Source organism: Moschus berezovskii, chromosome 6 (genome assembly GCF_049115385.1).
Source record: "Moschus berezovskii isolate FMDL1 chromosome 6, NW_MosBer_1.0, whole genome shotgun sequence".
NCBI classification, from domain to species: domain Eukaryota; kingdom Metazoa; phylum Chordata; class Mammalia; order Artiodactyla; family Moschidae; genus Moschus; species Moschus berezovskii.
In genome coordinates this window covers 113,977,748-113,990,801 of record NC_142465.1, presented here as the reverse complement: position 1 = coordinate 113,990,801, position 13,054 = coordinate 113,977,748, and the positions used below count along the sequence as shown (strand labels likewise).

The 13,054-nt window shown below is 40.9% G+C and overlaps 1 pseudogene; it reads left to right on the top strand.

Moving 5' to 3' along the window:
• Nucleotides 1–8,299: 8,299 nt before the first annotated feature.
• LOC129536159 (ubiquitin-conjugating enzyme E2 variant 3 pseudogene) lies at nucleotides 8,300–10,258 on the top strand (annotated as a pseudogene).
• Nucleotides 10,259–13,054: the final 2,796 nt, after the last annotated feature.

Below are 13,054 nucleotides of genomic sequence, written 5' to 3'. Positions count from 1 at the left end.
GTGGCGAATTGATGCAGATTGCTTCTTAGTGCTTATTAGGAGCTGAAGAAATGGAAAAGCAGTCTTAAATTTCAGATCTTGAAGTAAGAGTTTGGGTTTTTTTCATGTGTTACTAATGGAAAGCCAGCAAAAGAGATTTAACTCATATTTATTTTAAAAGTCTCTGATTTATAATAACTATACATTATATGTCAGTTCAGGAATATAAATATATATATGAATGAATAAACGTTTTGAGAATTAGTTAGGGAGGGATTACCTCACTTTAGCTTTCCAAAGTGAGCCACTAAGCAGATGGAAAGTCTAAGAGCTCAGAAATGTCCCCTTCTCCTGCAGCTTCTCCATGAACACAGAAGTGAATAAACTTACAAAGGAGGGAGGAATGTTTACAGGACACACACAAGAAAGCTTTTTTATTTATGATATCAAATTGTACAATCACAATTTCAGCAAAAGAAATGAAACATTAAATTAAGCTAAATTTTTAAATCATTTGACATTTAGACAAATTGAAATTATTTTTTTAAAATGTACTTCTGATTGGGAAGATAAAAGCAAAGGTAATTAGGATCTTTACAATTTTAGGTGGCCAAGATAGCGTGACTTTTATATTTTAAGTTTTGGGTAGAGAATTCAAAATCTTTTTAAAAATACTGAGGTTAATTGAAATGTAAAATTTTAGTATACTAATTTTATAAATGTGTAAAAATATTGTTTTTTCTAAGTGTTAAAAATAAAATCTGGTTTTCAAAATGTATGTATAATAAAAATATTTATAAATTAAAACTAATAATATTTACAGTGACAATCTTTATAGGTCTCAAAAAGGTTTAATTTCTTACATTGCATCTACTTGTATCAGAATTCAAGTGTTAAAAGTACCATTTGTTACAAAAGGTATTTGATTATCCATTAAATCATTCACTCACCAAGTGAATGTTAAATCTAAACAATCTACAAAAGAAGTATGGTTCCTGCCCTCAAAAGAATGTGTATATTAGTTAAAAGAAACTCCTAATGTTTATGAAAGAATGAGAGAGCAAATGATTAAAAAATACTTTGGATTCTGTGATTCCATATGTGGGGGAGGAACAGTTAAGCTGTGGGATAGCATATGCAGAGGTATAAAAGCTAGGATTTAGGAACAGAGACCAACTTGGTAAGCAGAAATTGTTTATAGTGTGAAGTACCAGGAAATAAGAACTTTTAAATTTTACTATTATTTTTAAGTCTCAGAAGCTGCTCCTCTGAATAAGCAGAAGTTAAAGTCATTTTATATTTTTGAAAAGTCACTTTTTGGCCTTTTTTGAGTGTGCAAATATAAATGCATACTTTTTTCCTGAGGAGGGGAAGATTTTACTACTTGATAAAAACTGAGCATTTCCTTTTTTTTTTTTTATATTTAAAATTTTTTTTTTTTTTTTTTTTGAACAGAGGAAAATTTATGTGTCGAACCTGGACTGGTCACTTATGATAATATACATGCTACAATTCCATTCTCCCCAATCATTCCACCTTCACCCTCTCCCACAGAGTCCCAAAGACTGTTCTAAATGCCTATGTCTCTTTTGCAGTCTCTTATACAGGGTTCAGGTTACCATTTTTCTAAATTCCATATATATGCGTTAATATACAGTATTGATGTTCTTCTTTCTGGCTTACTTCACTCTGTATAATTGGCTCCAATTTCATCCACCTCATTAAAACTGATTCAAATGCATTCTTTTTGATGGCTGAGAAATACTCCGTTGTGTATATGTACCAAAGCTTTCTTATCCATTCATCTGCAGATGGACATCTAGGTTGCTTCCATGTCCTGGCTATTATAAACAGTGCTGCAATGAACATTGGAGTACATGTGTCTCTTTCAATTCTGGTTTCCTCGGTGTGTATGCCCAGGAGTGCGATCGCTGGATCATATGGCAGTTCTATTTCCAGTTTTCTGAGGAATCTCCACACTGTTCTCCATAGTGGCTGTACTAGTTTGCATTCCCACCAACAGTGTAAGAGGGTTCCCTTCTCTCCACACCCTCTCCAGCATTTATTGCATGTAGACTTTTGGATAGCAGCCATTCTGACTGGTGTGAAATGGTATCTCATTGTGGTTTTGATTTGCATTTCTCTGATGATGAGGGATGTTGAGCATTTTTTCATGTGTTTGTTAGCCATCTGTATGTCTTCTTTGGAGAAATGTCTGTTTAGTTCGTTGGCCCATTTTTTGATTGGGTCACTTAGTTTTCTGGAATTGAGCTGCAGGAGCTGCTTGTATATTTTGGAGATTAATCCTTTATCCGTTGCTTCATTTGCTATTATTTTCTCCCATTCTGAAGGCTGTCTTTTCACCTTGCTTAGAGTTTCCTTTGCTGTGCAGAAGCTTTTGATTTTAATTAGGTCCCATTTGTTTATTTTTGCTTTTATTTCCAATATTCTGGGAGGTGGGTCTTGGAGGATCCTGCTGTGATTTATGTCGGAGAGTGTTTTGCCTACGTTCTCCTCTAGGAGTTTTATAGTTTCTGGTCTTACATTTAGATCTTTAATCCATTTTGAGTTTATTTTGGTGTATGGTGTTAGGAAGTGTTCTAGTTTCATTCGTTTACAAGTGGCTGACCAGTTTTCCCAGCACCACTTGTTAAAGAGACTGTCTTTTCTCCATTTTATATTCTTGCCTCCTTTGTCGAAGATAAGGTGTCCATAGGAGCGTGGGTTTATCTCTGGGCTTTCTATTTTGTTCCATTGATCTATATTTCTGTCTTTATGCCAGTACCATACTGTCTTGATGACTGTGGCTTTGTAATAGAGCCTGAAGTCCGGCAGGTTAATTCCCCCAGTTCCATTCTTCTTCCTCAAAATTGCTTTGGCTATTCGAGGTTTTTTGTATTTCCATACAAATTGTGAGATTATTTGTTCTAGTTCTGTGAAAAATATTGTTGGTAGCTTGATAGGGATTGCATTGAATGTATAAATTACTTTGGGTAGTATACTCATTAAAACTGAGCATTTCCAAGAGATTCCTTGGTACCAGTCCTTGGAGAGGGAATGGACTAATCTGTTTAGGAGCCCAGAGCTTTCTTAGTAGGACAGGAAATAAAACTCTTAAGATTTGAAATTCACGAAAATTTTCTGGGTTAAGCTGAGTACCCCCAGAAAAGAATTTACCCATTGGTATAGAGGTGCAATACTTTGGCCACCTCATGTGATGAGTTGACTCACTGGAAAACACTCTGATGCTGGGAAAGGTTGGGGGCGGGAGGAGAAGGGGACGTCAGAGAATGAGATGGCTGGATGGCACCTCCGACTCTGTGGACATGAGTTTGAGTGAACTCCGGGAGTTGGTGATGGACAGGGAGGCCTGGCGTGCTGTGATTCATGGGGTCGCAGAGAGTCGGGACACGACTGAGCGACTGAACTGAACTGAACTGATAGAGGTGGAATGGAGAAGGCAATGGCACCCCACTCCAGTACTCTTGCCTGGAAAATCCCATGGACAGAGGAGCCTGGTAGGCTGCAGTCCATGGGGTCGCTAAGAGTCAGACACGACTGAGCGACTTCACTTTCACTTTTCACTTTCATGCATTGGGGAAGGAAATGGCAACCCCCTCCAGTGTTCTTGCCTGGAGAATCCCAGGGACGGGGGATCCTGGTGGGCTGCCGTCTCTGGGGTCGCATAGAGTCGGACACGACTGAAGTGACTTAGCAGCAGTGGCAGCAGCATAGAGGTGGAAACACAAGGACTACGGTTCTGTGGGAAAGGCTGGTTTCAATGCAGCACATGGCGAAGGCTGGAAACCTCTCTGGATCCAGCCACTCTTATATGTCCTGCTTTAGAGAACAAGCAGCTAAGCATGTGAATATGCACTAAAAATAAAAAACCTATAACCTTGGGGTCCAGCTTTAGGAAAGCATAGCAGATTGTGCAGTGCCCACTGAACTTTTCTAGGCCAGGTTCTATTTGTCACCAATGACCAAAGGATTAAGTCTTTCCAGTCTTCCTCCTCCATCTGACTGTAGAAATAGCTTTGGCTTCTTATTCCAAGGGGCAAAAGAGAGATGTTATTGGTCAGGACTATTTTGATTACAAGCCACAGAAACTCAAACTAGCAAATGCAAGACATGAATTCATTGGCTCAAGAGACTGAAAAGTCCAGAAGTAGAGCTGATGACCTTAGCCATCCATGGCTGGAGCCAAGATGTTTAACAGAATCATCAGGACATTTCTCTCTGCCTCTGTCTCCTGCTCTGCTCATTTTCACACATTGGAGAAGGAAATGGCAACCCACTCCAGTGTTCTTGCCTGGAGAATCCCAGGGATTGGGAAGCCTGGTGGGCTTCCGTCTATGGGGTCACACAGAGTCGGACACGACTGAAGTGACTTAGCAGCAGCAGCAGCAGCAGCAGCAGCAGCATTGTTCTTTCTCAGGCTCTCCCCACATAGTAAGTAGCCAAAATGCTGCTTGTAGCTCTAGACTTACATCCCACTAGAAAAGGCTTGCCTTTTTCCTCCATAGATTCTTCATTCTGTGGAAACAAGCAAAAACCACCAAATGAGAACAGAGGCTATTTATTCAGAGTTGCTACAGTCAGAGTCCGTGACCTTAATTTGCTTTTGGTAGAGATTCAAAGGCAGGCAGAGGAATGGGAAGGCTTTATAGAGGAAAGAAGGAAAGGCTTCAGGTATGCTCTGATTGGAGGCTGTTGGCATTGAGAGTTGGAAGATTTAATTTGATAGAGATGTGGAAAACAGATAAAGGAAATAATACTGGCATCAGGGAGCTAATTTAGGAAACAGTTATGATAAATCAATTGTTAGGTGATAAAGAATGGGCCTGGGGTGGTAGCAATGAAATGGATAAACAGTTCAAAAAGGTAAAGATTTGGTGTGAGACTGAATATAAAAAGAGGAAGAGAAGGCAGAGTCACAGGTGACTGGACAAATTTCTTTAACCTATGAGAGGAGATTATGTTTGTATCATGAATACAAATGAAGAAGTGTTAAATAAAGACTAGGGACTTTATCTGGGAAGGTAGGTTTCTATTAGTTTGCTAAGGCTGCCATAATAAAGCACCACAAACTTAGATGGCTTAAACAACAGAAATTATTGTTTTTGAACTTTTTATTTTGTATTGCAGTATAGCTGATTAACAATGCTGTGATGGTTTCAGGTGAACAGTGAAGGATCTCAGCCATACATATACATGCATCCATTCTCCCCCAAACCTCTCTCCCATGCAGGCTGCCACATAACATTGAGCCAAGTTCCATGCGCTATACAATAGGGCCTTGTTAGTTATCTGTTTTAAATACAGCAATGTGTGCATAACCATCCCAAATTCCCTAACTGTCCCTTCCCCCCAGCAACCGTAAGTCTAAACAACAGAAATTATTGTCTCACAGTTCTAGAGGCTAGAAGGCCAAGGCCATGCCTCTCCCCTAGATTCTGGTAATTTTCAGTATTCTTTGGCTTGTAGAAGAATCACACTGATTTCTGCCTTCATTGTCACATGGTTTTTTCCCTGTGTGCCTGTATTTTTGTCCAAATTTCCTCTTTTAATAAGTATACCAGTCATAATGGATTAGAGGCCCACCCTACTCCATTAAGAACTCAGCTTAACTAATTACATCTACAATGACCCTATTTCTAAATAAGGTCACACGTTGATGAATGGGGGTTAGGACTTCAACATATAAATTTTAAGGTGGACACAATGAAGTAATGGTAAGAATCAGACACAGTTAATGGTCAAACACCAGGATGCACTAGATACGATACCTGAACTCAATACCTGCTAGTCAGAAAGAGTTTAGAAGATGAAGAGTTTGAAATAAAGAACAAAGGAAAACAAGGACAGAAAGCTAGGAGATCAGAAAAGGGTGGTCAAGCCAAAAATAGGGAATACAATACACCAGACTCAGAAAAGGGATATCTTTCATGGAGAGGAGAGAGATTAGAACCTTAGACACCAAGTTCCAGCCAGTTGTCTCCTTCACCTGACTCAGGCTTGTTGGATATGGTGAATGTTTATCACTGTTTGGTTGCACAGTTTTCATTTATCCATCATAATAATACTCTGCTTTTCTTTTAGTCACCTCTTCCCAATTCATGTAGTCTATCCTGAGACATTGGATACTGAGCAGCAGTCACAAGGATGAAAGCATGGATTAGAGGTCACTAATACATGCAGTGACAGAAAGGGCAGGAAGGCTGGCAGCATTGACCTGAACAAGCTGTTCCTGCTACCAGACTGCAGGCTTCTGACTCCTAAACTGCAGTTATTTAGACTCCTGTCCTTTCCTATGGTAGTTCTCCAGCCTCCTGACAATTCAATGACTCCTGATGTCCTTCTGATAAATTTATCTTTGCTTCACTAGTCAGAGTTGGATTCTATCACTTGCAATCTAGAACTCCAACCAAGGTGACACCCAAATGTTGCTTCATGGGACTGGGAAAAAAAGAAAGCCAGGAAGGACTTACTTAACATTCAGGTGGATGATTCCTCATTATTCATATACTCTTGTATACCAGTCTTCAATATTTTAAAAGGAAAGTTGTCAGATCATGAACTCCTTATTGCCAAATTCAGACTTAAATTGAAGAAAGTAGGGAAAACCACTAGACCATTCAGGTATGACCTAAATCAAATCCCTTATGATTATACAGTCGAAGTGAGAAATAGATTTAAGGGACTAGATCTGATAGATAGAGTGCCTGATGAACTCTGGACGGAGGTTCGTGACATTGTACAGGAGACAGGGACCAAGACCATCCCCATGGAAAAGAAATGCAAAAAAGCAAAATGGCTGTCTGAGGAGGCCTTGCAAATAGCTGGGAAAAGAAGAGAAGCGAAAAGCAAAGGAGAAAAGGAAAGATATAAGCATCTGAATGCAGAGTTCCAAAGAATAGCAAGGAGAGATAAGAAAGTGTTCCTCAGTGATCAATGCAAAGAAATAGAGGAAAACAACAGAATAGGAAAAACAAGAGATCTCTTCAAGAAAATTAGAGATTCCAAGGGAACATTTCTTGCAAAGATAGGCTTGATAAAGGACAGAAATGGTATGGGCCTAACAGAAGCAGAAGATATTAAGAAGAGGTGGCAAGAATACACAGAAGAACTGTACAAAAAAGATCTTCACAACCAGGATAGTCACGATAATGTGATCACTGACCTAGAGCCAAACATTTTGGAATGTGAAGTCAAGTGGGCCTTAGAAAGCATCACTACGAACAAAGCTAGTGGAGGTGATAGAATTCCAGTTGAGCTATTTCAAATCTTGAAAGATGATGCTGTGAAAGTGCTGCACTCAATATGCCAGCAAATTTGGAAAACTCAGCAGTGGCCACAGGACTGGAAAAGGTCAGTCTTCATTCCAATCCCAAAGAAAGGCAATGCCAAAGAATGCTCAAACTACCGCACAGTTGCACTCATCTCACACGCTAGTAAAGTCATGCTCAAAATTCTCCAAGCCAGGCTTCAGCAATACGTGAACCATGAGCTCCCAGATGTTAAAGCAGGTTTTAGAAAAGGCAGAGGCACCAGAGATCAAATTGCCAACATCCGCTGGATCATCAAAAAAGCAAGAGAGTTCCAGAAGAGCATCTATTTCTGCTTCATTGACTATGCCAAAGCCTTTGCCTGTGTGGATCACAATAAACTGTGGAAAATTCTGAAAGAGATGGGAATACCAGACCACCTGACCTGCCTCTTGAGAAACCTGTATGCAGGTCAGGAAGAAAAAGGCAGAACTGTACATGGAACAACAGACTGGTTCCAAATAGGAAAAGGAGTATGTCAAGGCTGTATACTGTCACCTTGCTTATTTAACTTATATGCAGAGTACATCATGAGGAACGCTGGGCTGGAAGAAGCACAAGCTGGAATCAAGATTGCTGGGAGAAATATCAATAACCTCAGATATGCAGATGACACTACCTTTATGGCAGAAAGTGAAGAGGAACTCAAAAGCCTCTTGATGAAAGTGAAAGAGGAGAGTGAAAAGGTTGGCTTGAAGCTCAACATTCAGAAGACAAATCTCATGGCATCTGGTCCCATCACTTCATGGGAAATAGATGGGGAAACAGTGGAAACAGTGTCAGACTTTATTTTTTTGGGCTCCAAAATCACTGCAGATGCTGATTGCAGCCATGAAATTAAAAGACGGTTGCTCCTTGGAAGGAAAGTTATGACCAACCTAGATAGTATATTAAAAAGCAGAGACATGCGGAGCCGGCCTCGCGGTCCTGGCTGGAGATGGAGTTCGACAGCGAGGCTCTCAGGCGACTCCTTGGCAAGCACAAATCTAAGAGGTGGAGTCTAGGAGTCTCCTTCTCTTTGCCAATGAGAAAAGATCAAGGAAGTTAAATTATTTTGCCCACAGGGCAACCAAGTACAAGTTCAGGGATCTAACTGTGGAAGAACTAAAGAACGTAAACATGTTTTTCCCACATTTCAGATATTCCATGGATACCTATGTTTTCAAAGATAGTTCCCAGAAAGACCTAGTGAATTTCACTGGTACTATTCCTGTGATATATCAGGGTAATACGTATAACATACCTATTCGTTTGTGGATTTTGGATTCTCACCCTTTTGCTCCCCCCATTTGCTTCTTAAAACCAACTGCAAATATGGGAATCTTAGTTGGAAAGCATGTGGATGCTCAAGGCAGAATATACTTGCCCTATCTCCAAAACTGGAGCCATCCTAAGTCATTGTTGGATTAATTAAAGAAATGATTGCCAAATTTCAAGAGGAACTTCCCCTGTATTCTCTGTCATCATCTGACGAGGCACGGCAGGTAGACTTGCTAGCCTATATTGCAAAAATCACTGAAGGTGTCTCAGATATAAATTCAAAGAACTGGGCAAATCGTGAGAATAAAACAGTCAGTAAAATTACCGTGGTTGGAGGTGGAGAACTGGGAATTGCCTGCACTTTAGCAATTTCAGCCAAAGGCGTTGCAGACAAACTGGTCCTTTTAGACTTCTCAGAAGGGACTAAAGGAGGGATGATGGACCTTGACATCTTCAACCTGCCTAATGTGGAGATCAGCAAAGATTTGTCTGCCTCTGCTCATTCCAAGGTGGTGGTCTTCACAGTCAACTCTCTGGGGAGGTCTCAGTCCTACCTCGATGTGGTGCAGAGCAACGTGGACATGTTCAGAGCCCTTGTCCCGGCTCTGGGACATTATAGTCAGCACGGCATCCTGCTCGTTGCATCTCAGCCAGTGGAAATCATGACCTATGTGACTTGGAAACTGAGTGCATTTCCTGCAAACCGAGTGATTGGAATTGGGTGCAATCTGGATTCACAGAGATTACAATATATTATTACAAACGTCTTGAAGGCACAGACTTCAGGAAAAGAAGTATGGGTTATTGGTGAGCAGGGAGAAGACAAAGTGCCTATATGGAGTGGCCAAGAGGAAGTAACAAGTCATGACTCTCAGATGCAGCTGTCCAACAGGGCCATGGAACTATTAAGGGTAAAAGGTCAGAGATCATGGTCTGTTGGACTATCAGTAGCTGACCTGCTTGACAGTATTGTGAATGATAAAAAGAAAGTACATTCTGTATCAGTTTTAGCAAAGGGATATTATGATATAAATAGTGAAGTGTTTTTAAGTTTGCCTTGCGTGCTTGGAACGAGTGGAGTGTCTGAAGTCATCAAGACCACAGTGAAGGAAGAAACAGTGACTGAGAAACTCCAAAGCAGTGCATCCTCCATCCATGGTCTCCAGCAACAGTTAAAACTTTGATTCTAAAGTTCAGAGTTACCTGAAAGGAAAGGTTAATTTTACCAACACATATATATGGGGTGGAGAACTTCTCTATCTTATTATTTATCCTACAGACTGCTTGGTTAAGGTCAGTGGTTCTTGGTTGGCTTTGTAATTTAAATCCTTAGGTAGTCAGATAAGAAGGGAAACAAATCTAATTTTCTCTGTTCGTGAGATTATCTATACTGTTCTTTAAACCTAAGCAGAGATAAACATTCATCTGCGATATACATCATTTAAAAATTATGTATCCTCAATTAGCACATTCAGCACTTTGGGAATATTTTAAAAATCATACCTTTTTAAAAGAAAATTACCCTTTAACTGTTACAATAAACATCATAAGCTGAAGGCCCAGTATGTATTTCAAAATCTGTGCTAGCTGTACATTCAAAGGATCCAGCTTATGCTATTTACAGTTCTTTAAAATAATGTTGGTAAAAAGCATAATAATAAACAATAAAGGATTTTGTTTTCCCTCTTCAAATTAATTAGCTACAAAAAAAAATAAAAAAAAAAAAATAAAAAGCAGAGACATTACTTTGCCAACAAAGGTCCGTCTAGTCAAGGCTATGGTTTTTCCCGTGGTCATGTATGGATGTGAGAGTTGGACTGTGAAGAAAGCTGATCGCTGAAGAATTGATGCTCTGAACTGTGGTGTTGGAGAAGACTCTTGAGAGTCCCTTGTACCGCAAGGAGATCCAACCAGTCCATTCTAAAGGAGATCAGTCCTGGGTGTTCATTGGAAGGACTGATGCTGAAGCTGAAACTGCAATACTTTGGCCACCTCATGCGACGAGTTGACTCACTGGAAAAGACTCTGATGCTGGGAAAGGTTGGGGGTGGGAGGAGAAGGGGACGACGGAGAATGAGATGGCTGGATGGCATCACCGACTCTGTGGACATGAGTTTGAGTGAACTCCGGGAGTTGGTGATGGACAGGGAGGCCTGGCGTGCTGTGATTCATGGGGTCACGGAGAGTCGGACACGATTGAGCGACTGAACTGAAGTGAACTGAAACAAAATCAAGGTTTATTTTTCTCTCGTAGACAGAAATCTGAAGCCAGGCAAGTCCAGAACTATTACAGTGGCTCTACTTTGTAATCAGGACTCCAGGCTTTCTGCTTCCATCCTGTTCTTGGCTTCCATTTTCAGGGTCAGCTCATAGCCTAAGATGATACTGGAACTATGGTCAGAGAAATCAAGTTGGGGAAATAAAAATGAAAGGCAAAAGGGCCAAAAAGGGTCCTTTCCAGCTGAGTCAGCTCCTACGAAGCCCTCTCCCAACACAACACTTTTGCTTACATCTCATAAGTGACTTAGCAGCAGCAGCAGCATTGGCCTGAACTCAATCATATGGCTCTATCAATATACAAAGATGTAGGGAAGTACTGTCTTTTGTTGTAAGCAGCAGTATGCCCAGCTGAAAATTGTAGTTCTATAATTAAGGAGGAAAGAAAATGGCTATTGGTAAGCAACTACCAGTTTCTACCACAAAATCTTCTTTTACTTTCTCAGCAATGAGAAATTTCTCAAATGTCTATTACTATATACAAGGCAGAGCACTTCAGGAGTTTTATACTTGTACCAGTAAAGCTGGTTGAGGAATATATCAGTTAGAATGCCCTCAGCTGCAAGTAACAGAAAACCCAACTGAAAGTAGCCTAAACAATGAGGAAATATGCCATCTCATATAATAAAAAGTGCAGAAGTCAACCAACTGCTATGTCAGTTAATTCAGCAACTCTATAATATCATCAAGGGTTCATGTTCTTTCTTTTCACTTCCCCTCATCTGGTTATAGGTCTCTAAAAGCCCCACTTTGGTCAGAAGATGACTGTGGAAGTTCTGCCTTCACATCCTAACTTGAAAACATCTAGAAAAAGACAAGGTTTTCTTTCAGGAGCAAGGAAATAGCTCACCCATACAGTTGCATTCAGCTTGTGGTTTGGCAGGAGGGTCTAAAATGGCTTTGCCTGTATACCTAGTATCTTGGTGGGGATGGTTGAAAAAGTGAGACTTCTGTCATCATTCAGTAGTCTAGCCTGAGCTGCTTTACATGGCAATTGGGTTCCAAAAGGGCAAATGCTTAGCAAGCCTCTACTTGCCTTATGCTTGTTAGTGTCTCATTGGCCAAAGCAAATCACACAAGAAGTTCAGAGTCATTGTGGGAGGGGATTACACCAGGGCTTGAATACCAGGAAATGTGCTTTCTTGGAGGTCATCAGTACAACAGTCTTCTACAGGGTACTGTTTTGAGCCCTTTGAGGTGGGGAGTTTGTCTTCAAGAACTTACAATATGGTCAGGGATTTGAGACAAACTCTTGGAAAGTTAAATAGAAAACTCATGACTTCAATATTTAAATAACATTTTAAAGACTATGGAAGTCTGAAGGCAGGCCCAGAGAGAGGGGTTTCAACCTGGAAAAGCTGCTGCTGCTGCTGCTAAGTCACTTCAGTCGTGTCCGACTCTGTGTGACCCCATAGACGGCAGCCCACCAGGCTCCCCCGTCCCTGGGATTCTCCAGGCAAGAACACTGGAGTGGGTTGCCATTTCCTTCTCCAGGGGATCTTCCCAACCCAGGGATCAAACCCACGTCTCCAGCATTGCAGGCAGTTTCTTTACCGTCTGAGCTAACGGGGAAGTCCAAGAATACTGGAGTGGGTAGCCTATCCCTTCTCCCGGGAATCTTCCCAACCCAGCAATCGAACTGGGGTCTCCTGCTTTGCAGGCAGATTCTTTACCAGCTGAGCTACCAGGGAAGCCCATTTAGTGCCCTAGTACTGGTTAATTTCTAGAGAAATTAACTTCAGTCTGACTAAGCACACAAGCTGCCAGGGAGAGTATACCAAGACACCGGTGACACTAGAGTAGAATATAATGTCAAGCAGACCAGATGTGAAGGTTGACCTGAACAGCCAGTCCATTGCCTCAGTGAGCAAGTTCATTTGAAGCTAAATAAGCTTGATGAACACAGATTCAGAAGAAGGCTGCTTGGACATAAAATTTGAATTATTAATGGGTTCTGGTAGCCCATTACATTGATCTTCATTCATATGTATATTTTCAGTGTATTATGAAGTGCATGAGTGTGTGCTCACTCGGTGATGTCTGACTCTTTGTGACCCCATGGACTGTAGCCCACCAGGCTCCTCTGTTCATGGGATTCTCCAGGCAAGAGTAGTGGAGTGGATTGCCATTTCCTTCTCCAGGGGATCTTCCTGACGCTGGGATCTAATTCGAGTCTCCTGCATTGGCAGGCAGGTTCTTTACCACTGAGC